The sequence below is a fragment of the Pinus tabuliformis genome, chromosome 7, assembly GCF_031772625.1.
Source record: "Pinus tabuliformis cultivar Carrire ecotype Pingquan chromosome 7, CPIR1, whole genome shotgun sequence".
NCBI lineage: Eukaryota > Viridiplantae > Streptophyta > Pinopsida > Pinales > Pinaceae > Pinus > Pinus tabuliformis.
Genome location: NC_142293.1, coordinates 234,393,363 through 234,402,204, shown reverse-complemented (window position 1 = coordinate 234,402,204; position 8,842 = coordinate 234,393,363). Strand labels below are relative to the sequence as shown.

Here is an 8,842-nt window from a genome sequence, read left to right as displayed (position 1 = left end):
TAAATACTATCTGCCCCCGTAGCAAGGTAATGATCCATGAGGAGAATGCCTCAATGGACCCTACCCAAATTTTTGCAATTCTAGGAATAGGGCTTCACATCGCCCCACCTAACACCTGGAGGTATAACTGCATGCATGGAAAAATATGATCTACTCATACTACTTCTACTGCTCTATTGTTGCTTCCATAATATTGTTGCAACTACTGCAATAAATTGTCTGATCTTCCTAGATCCTGAAGTACTAGCTTCCATAGGGCTACTCCCTCTGAAACTAGACTCCCTATGAGTATCGATCTCCCAGTGGGAAATATCACTGCTAGTCAATCTACCAATATCAATGATCACAACTCCTTTGTTTGTCACTAAACATTGGTGCATGAAACTTCCCACTAGAAACCTTCTAAATCAATTAAGAAGTTTGCACACAACATCTTCTAGATCTTCCTTGAACTAGGGCAACATAACTCTCCCTCCAAACAATCCACGACTTCATTTCATGTGCATTGTACTTGAGGTCTTGAAGTTGTTGCATAATGCATACAAAATTCATTGTTCACAACTATGTTTGTGAATAGTGCTCAACCTTCTAGATCTGCCCTATCTTTGTGACATATCAACTGCTATTATCACTCTTCTAAGGGATTTCATATCTGCCCACATACAGTTACTCTTTGACTAATCTATGACTTCTGCAACGAGCCCTCTTATCTCTAATTTGTCAAACACCAAAATAGTGAACTAGGGCAGCAAAACCAGCCCACTTGACTGCTCTTTGCTACTCAAAAAGTCAATCATTAGGGTATCAAAATACAACCCACTTGTTGTGACAAGTCTGCCACTTGTCCACAACACTTAGGGAAACTAGAAAACCACTAACATGCATCCAACACATAGTACATAGGTTGAATACTTGTTCTAATGTGAAACCTGCCTATGATACCATGTAGAAATTATGGTGTAGAATTGTAACTATTCATGAAATTTTAATCTAAATCACAAGACAAAACCCTACACTATTGATCTGTGGAATTCAATTCATAATTTAGAAATCAATAACAGACATGCAATAAGAAACAACACACATGAACAAAAATTTTCCACGAGATTACAATCTGTTAAAAACCCCTTTATCTGCTTGCATTAATCTGATGAATAAAGATGTATTACAATTGCTTGCTCGATCTGAGCTCAAACTAGAAGTGAATGACCTATCTCACTTCTCATTGATAGGCTCTGACCTAGACTTAGTAAATTTTTGCCTCTTCTTGAGCCCCTATTTCCTTGCACATTTCCTGAGGAAATAATCTCCTATTCTTTAGTAATTTCCCCCCATTTTCTTGCACAATTCCTCTGGGTTGATCACTTGAGCAATATAATAACTATAGACTCAATCTAGTATATAATTAATTGTACATTTCCTTAGAAACTCGACCACGGTTGGGAAACTCATATTCTTTGCATGCATGAGCTAATTATTAGTTGATTGATCAGTTAGCTAGATGATCTCTGAGTTGGATTGATGTCCCACTACTTAATTGAGCACCAACTAGTTCTATTAACTGTTAGAACTAGTTTAACTGATTACAACTAAAATTAACTCAACCTAGGCTCCTAAACTTCAAGAATCACTACATACAACTGAACTTCATGCCCCTAACTCAAATTAACTGAGTTAAATGAGTGACAAGTTCCATTTTACTTCAGTTAACTACTCCAAGGTGTTTGTTCATGTGGAATTTCGAATTTTCTCATTTTGACGAAGGAAAAATCAAATTAAGAAATTTTTGTTGCATTTTTCAACACATAGTTTGTACGACCAATTGAACTGTCCCAAACTGGGCCACCTAGCCTTCTCTTGCCTCTAGAAAACTTTTCTCTACCGTTGGGAATGTCTTTTTGACCTCTGACAACTCATTTAAACCCTTCCAAAAAAATTCGTCCAACTGGACTGCCTAACTTGCACCACCTAAATGAATTTCCTTGCAAAATATTTCAGTCTTCCTTATGCTGACTCTATAGCACTGGACAGTTCTTCGAAACTTTCTGTTGTTTCTCCCTCAATTATTGATGCTCTCCTTCTCTAGCTCAAACTCAATTCCTTGTTGAATCTCTGCAATTAAATAACTCGATCTGCCAAGGAACTCACTCCCTTTGTGTCTCAAAGTTTATATATGCATCCCATTGATTTTCTCTTATAATATCTCATTGGAGCTTCAATTACCATGATTAGATCCACGTTGATGGCTAATATTGTCTTAGACCCGATCTGTGTGACTCTCTATAGCATTCTTGACTTTCCTTAATTAATTCCTATTAATTTTTTGTTTTTTTTAAGTTAGACATAGGAAAAATTTAAATGATGGCTAATTAATTTAATTAAGGTGTTTCACATATCTCGCGAAACCTTTTATGGGTTTTGGAGATGTTAGGTTCGTTAGCCTCTTGTACACAAACCAAGACTAGAACACTTGTTTGATGCTAGAAAATCTAACATCACACAACCATACCAACAACCCGTATCACCAATTTGAAAATGGAGGAGGTGATTGAATAATATGGATTAACATGCTATCCTTTTCGAGCTCTACGCCAATCAACATTCCAAATAGCTCCATAATAACTACAATATTAAAATTAACTTCCTTAAGAGCCAAATAAATTACAAAATTACCTCACTAATACTTTCCCAGGCCAAATCCCAACAGGTGCACAAATCCCACCCTTGGCACTGATATTACAATGAGGGAAAAATATCAAGTGAAAAAAATGATGGGACCAAAGGAATTTCCCATTGCTTGATGGTTGACGGAAGCTCATAGCCAAATGTGTTGGCAACATAAACTAAATATTATAGTGTTCCAAATCTCTTTAGATTTTTATTGCTTGGAATATTACACATTAACTCTCACATAGATAACAATTGAGGGCCTTTTTGCAAGATAAATAATATATACTCCTCACTCACATGCATGAAGTTTCTCAATAATTCCAATTCCATTCCACCTCAATCATGTAGGTTACCCACGAGTAAAGGGAAAAAGTCTCATTTCTCCACAATTCATACTCAAACTCATACTCGTCACTCAGATGCATGGAATTTATCAATAATTCTATTCCACCACAAACATGTAGGTTACCCACGTGTAAAGGGAAAAATACTAAAATAAATTTGCAATTTCACAAATGTGAGACGTGAATTGCAATGAGTTGAAAACGGACCTGATATAAAGTAACAAACTCTTTAATCTATATCTTTTATTAAATCATATAAAGTAAGAAACTATTTAATCTTTGTTATTTCACGGAGCAAATTAGAATTCTAGTTTGAATTCGAATTGGATACGGGAAAAAATTGATCTGAAGAAGAAATTCAAGAGTATGCATCATATAGACACTTAATTTTTCAAAATTTTAAAAATTGAAAAGAACCATCATTATATTCAAATCTTATTAAATCTTTTTTAAGGGGAATAGTCATGTTTACTTATCTCCAACAATGACCTCTCTTGTGTAAGATGTTACAACTCTTCCTATTTAGGATGATCAGAAACAAATGATGGACAAATTACAGAAAACATGTAAAATAAAATCTAAGAATGAAAACTCAAAACTAAATCCTATGTAAAAGATGGAATACTAAATATTAAAAATAGGCTTAAGTGATCTCCAAATACTGGTAAATTTAAGTTTTTGAAAATGTAAAAAAGATCCTCATTTCTGAAAAGAGAATGCATGCATTAGTTCAAGATTTCAAATGGCCCTGAGTTTAATAGATGAAAGCTAAATTATCAACTAATAAATCAAGGCCTAAATACAAGGAAATATCATATTAAAGTTTGAATAATTATATAAAAATTTGATACTAATCAGATTTTCTAAACAGATTTAAAACTTCAACTTCATTTAACGAATCTCTATAATATAGAAAAAATATTAACAAAATAATTTTTTATTATAAACTATAGAAAAGAATCTCTATTTGAATTCCATAACAGTAATGGTTCACCTACAACACTAATCATCATTATTAGCGAAGATTTGTCTATATGCCAAAAGTGTGTTTTAGACTTTTTTAAATGTTTTTAAATATAGAATTTACTTTTGTTTCAAATTCTGTAATATAGAAATTTATGTTATGTTTTTTACTCTGTGTTTTAGATTTTTTTAAATATAAAATTTACCTTTGTTTCAAATTCTGTAATATAAATTTTTTTGTTTTTTACCATGTTTTATTTGTAGAAATTAAGTAAAATGGTTGTCATTTTCCGTGTTATAAATAGACTATAATTTGCAATCTCTACCCTGTGCTTCAATTAAAGACTATAATTTGCAATCTGTGCCATGTGCTTCAATTAAAGACTATAATTTGCAATATCTGCCATGTGCTTCAATTAAACACTATAATTTGCAATTTCTACCCTGTGCTTCAATTAAAGACTATATTAATTAATTTAACTCAAATTTTTACTTTTATTGAATTTGGGAAAATACAATTTTTATTCAGTTTTCCAGTGAGAGGGCCAAAATACAATTTTTATTCAGATTTCCAACTATATTGCGAAAATAATATAGCTAGAAATACAATTCAAATTTCCAATTCAAATGCCAGCTAGCCGACTCAGGAAGAAAAACCCAAGAGTTACACGGCCGACACATGAAGAAAAACCCAAGAGTTGGAAATAAAGCTCCGTCCACCCCATTTAAATATGTATATATCACCACTATGATTGAATTGGTGCTGCACTCTCACGATTGAGTTGTATATCACCACTACGAATTGAATCGGTGCCGCACTCTCACAGGTTGTGCGAAGGAAGGAGTTGATTACATTGCAAAATCGATATATCTGCGACCAAGAACCAAAAGATCAAAACATCAGTGGTGGGTTTATTTCGATTGAATCGATTTTCTACCGTGAGACTCGCAGAAATGGCAGTTGTTAAAGTCCAACCCGTAGAACAACACGCAGTTGTTAATGGCAGTGAAGTTATTAATAATGGGCGAGAGAATCATCAAGTTATTAATAATGGCAGTAACAGTAAGGAAGTTATTACTAATGGGGGCAGCGAGAAAGCGAATGAATCAGTACGGCCCAAATCTCTGTATGTGGGGGATCTGGAGCCCAATGTTAGCGACGCCCAGATTCAGGAACTGTTCCAGCAGGTTGGCCCCGTGGTCAGTGTTCGCATCTGCAGAGATGCCATGACCAAGACTTCTCTGGGATACGGCTATGTCAATTACAGCACCGCTGAAAATGCCAGCGAGGCTTTACGCAGCTTGAATTTTACACCCCTTAATGGAAAGCCTATTCGGATAATGTACTCACACCGTGACCCCAGCATCCGCAAGTGTGGATCCGCAAACATATTTATTAAAAATCTTCACAAAGCAGTAGACAATAAAACCCTCTATCACAAATTCTGTGTGTTCGGACCCATTCTCTCTTCTAAGATTGCAACAGATGCATCAGGGCAATCCAAAGGATATGGATTTGTGCATTTTGAGCAAGACGAAGCAGCGCAAAATGCAATTAAATGTATGAATGGTGCGTTGATAAACGACAGACACATTTATGTTGGCCCATTTATGAAAAAGGAAGAGAGAGAACAAACGAAGCTGGCCAAAAAGAAGGATAGAGAACAAATGAAAAAGGAACCAGAGCTAGAGCCAGAGCCGGAGCAACAAACAAATGGAAAAGGCAAGTTTAAAAATGTTTTTGTGAACAATTTATCAGAGTCCATGAATGATGAAGATTTAAGGAAATACTTTGATGAGTATGGAACAATTATCAGTGCGGTAGTGATGAGAGATGCAGCAGGGAAGTCAAAGTGTTTTGGATTTGTCAATTTTGAGAATGTCGATGATGCAGCAAAGTGCGTTGAGAGTTTAAATGGCAAGAAAATTGATGGCAAAGAATGGTACGTCGGAAAAGCACTGAAGAAATCTGAATTGAGACAACAATCTGGAACAAATCTTTATTTAAAACATTTGGATGATAGCATAGATGATAACAAGTTGAGAGAACTGTTTTCTATTTATGGCACAATCACTTCATGCAAGATAATGAGGGATTTTCATGGACATAGTAAAGGTTCAGGATTTGTCTCATTTTCATCACCTGATCATGCATCCCGAGCTTTGGTAGAAATGAATAAGAAAGTTGTCCTGGGCAGGCCTCTTTATGTTGCTTTGGCTCAACAAAAAGACGAGAGAAGAGCAAAGCTACAGTCTCACTTCTCTCAACAAAAAGAGGAGAGAAGAGAAAAACTACACTCTCATTTCTCCCAGTTGCCTAATCCAATTGGCATGGAACCGTCAGCTTTTGCCCCTGTCCCCATGTGCAATCCCGAATGTCCTATATTATCTCTTTATGCTGCTTTGGCTCAACAAAAAGACGAGATAGGAGCAAAGTTGCAGTGTCATTTCTCCCAACAAAAAGAGGAGAGAAGAGAAAAGCTATGGTCTCATTTCTCCGAGTTGCCTGATCCAATTGACATGGAACCAACAGCTCGTGCCAATGTCCCCATGTGCAATCCCAAAGGTCCTACATCATATCATCCAATTGGTATAGTACCAACTCCCAAAGATCATACATTATCTCATCCAATTGGCATGGTACCAACTCCTCAACGTCCTATATTATATCATCCATTTGGGACAGTACCACCTCCTGAACGTCCTATATTATCTCACCCAATTGACATGATACCACCTACTTTTTCTCATGGAAGAAGTTATGGACTAAACCAACCAATGTTTGATGTCCCCATGTCCAATCGTGGAAGTTATGGACATGGCCGACCACCTTCTCCATCATAGTTACATTACTACTCTTTAGTGGTTAGTTATATTTTGATTGTGATATATATGTGTTTGGTCTCATTTTAGTCTTAGAAATTGATATTTATACATTATATTAAGTTGGCCCTTGGATTTATTTCTTTGAGTTAAAATAAAGACTCTTAACAATTAAAGTGAAGATTTTTTAGCAGCGATTTTTTTGTTAAATTTTTTTCTTTAGTCTTGCATTACATGTTTACATGCTTTGGGGATGAGTGGGTTCCAATTTTGACTTCTTGTTTGTGTACCAATCCATTACTATGGAATATTTTTGGTTTAAATTACATGACCCAAATTCTGCCATACAAGACTGGTAACTCCACTATGGATTAGTTGTGAATATGAAACTTATGTGTGTGTTTGTGTTTAGACATAGACCATTTCAAATTTGAAATTTCAATCCAAAAGTTTTTTGTTTGTTGTGAAAATTGATGGCAAAGAATGGTACGTCGGAAAAGCACTGAAGAAATCTGAATTGAGACAACAATCTGGAACAAATCTTTATTTAAAACATTTGGATGATAGCATAGATGATAACAAGTTGAGAGAACTGTTTTCTATTTATGGCACAATCACTTCATGCAAGATAATGAGGGATTTTCATGGACATAGTAAAGGTTCAGGATTTGTCTCATTTTCATCACCTGATCATGCATCCCGAGCTTTGGTAGAAATGAATAAGAAAGTTGTCCTGGGCAGGCCTCTTTATGTTGCTTTGGCTCAACAAAAAGACGAGAGAAGAGCAAAGCTACAGTCTCACTTCTCTCAACAAAAAGAGGAGAGAAGAGAAAAACTACACTCTCATTTCTCCCAGTTGCCTAATCCAATTGGCATGGAACCGACAGCTTTTGCCCATGTCCCCATGTGCAATCCCGAATGTCCTATATTATCTCTTTATGTTGCTTTGGCTCAACAAAAAGACGAGAGAGGAGCAAAGCTACAGTCTCATTTCTCCCAACAAAAGGAGGAGAGAAGAGAAAAGCTACAGTCTCATTTCTCCCAACAAAAAGAGGAGAGAAGAAAAAAGCTAGAGTCTCATTTCTCCGAGTTGCCTAATCCAATTGACATGGAACCAACAACTCGTGCCCATGTCCCCATGTGCAATCCCAAAGGTCCTATATCATATAATCCAATTGGGATGGGGATGGTACCAGCTCCTGAACGTCCTATATTCTCTCACCCAATTGACATGATACCACCGAATTTTTCTCGTGGAAGAAGTTATGGACTAAACCAACCAATGTTTGATGTCCCCATGTCCAATCATGGAAGTTATGGACATGGCAGTCCACCACCTCCACCATAGTTACATTACTACTCTTTAGTGTTTAATTATATTTTGATTGTAATATATATATGTTTGGTCTCATTAATTATGCATTTTAGTCTTAGAAATTGATATTTATACATTATATTAAGTTGGCCCTTGGGTTTATTTCTTTGAGTTAAAATAAAGACTCTTAACAATTAAAGTGAATATTTTTAGCAGCGATTTTTTGGTTAAATTTTTCTCTTTAGTCTTGTATCACATGTTTACATGCATTGGGGATGAGTGGGTTCCAATTTTGACTTCTTGCTTGTGTAGCAATCCATAACTATGGAATATTTTTGGTTTGAATTACATGACCCAAATTCTACCATACAAGATTGGCAACTCCACTATGGATTAGTGTGTGTGTTTGTGTTTAGACATGACCATTTCAAATTTAAAATTTCAATCCAAAAGTTTTTTGTTTTGTTCAAAGTTTATGTTTGTTTTTAGAAATGTTTTGTACAAAGAAAGGTATTTTTTTCAAATCTATTCTCTTTCCAAAGAAAAAATGTTTTAATTATTTGATTATATAAAATCTTTTAATTATTTGATTATATTTAAACTACCTATTGCTAAATTAATTTATTTTTAATTCTACATGATAAAATGAATTTATTCAAAAAATTCACATGTGTGTTCCTCAAGCTAAAATTGCACATTGGTTTTAGCAAATTTCCACACATAATTT

The 8,842-nt window shown here is 35.1% G+C and overlaps 1 pseudogene; it reads left to right on the top strand.

The window, feature by feature from the left end:
• The first annotated feature begins 4,931 nt into the window (after window positions 1–4,931).
• LOC149246715 (polyadenylate-binding protein 2 pseudogene) lies at window positions 4,932–8,148 on the top strand (annotated as a pseudogene).
• The last annotated feature ends 694 nt before the right edge of the window (window positions 8,149–8,842 follow it).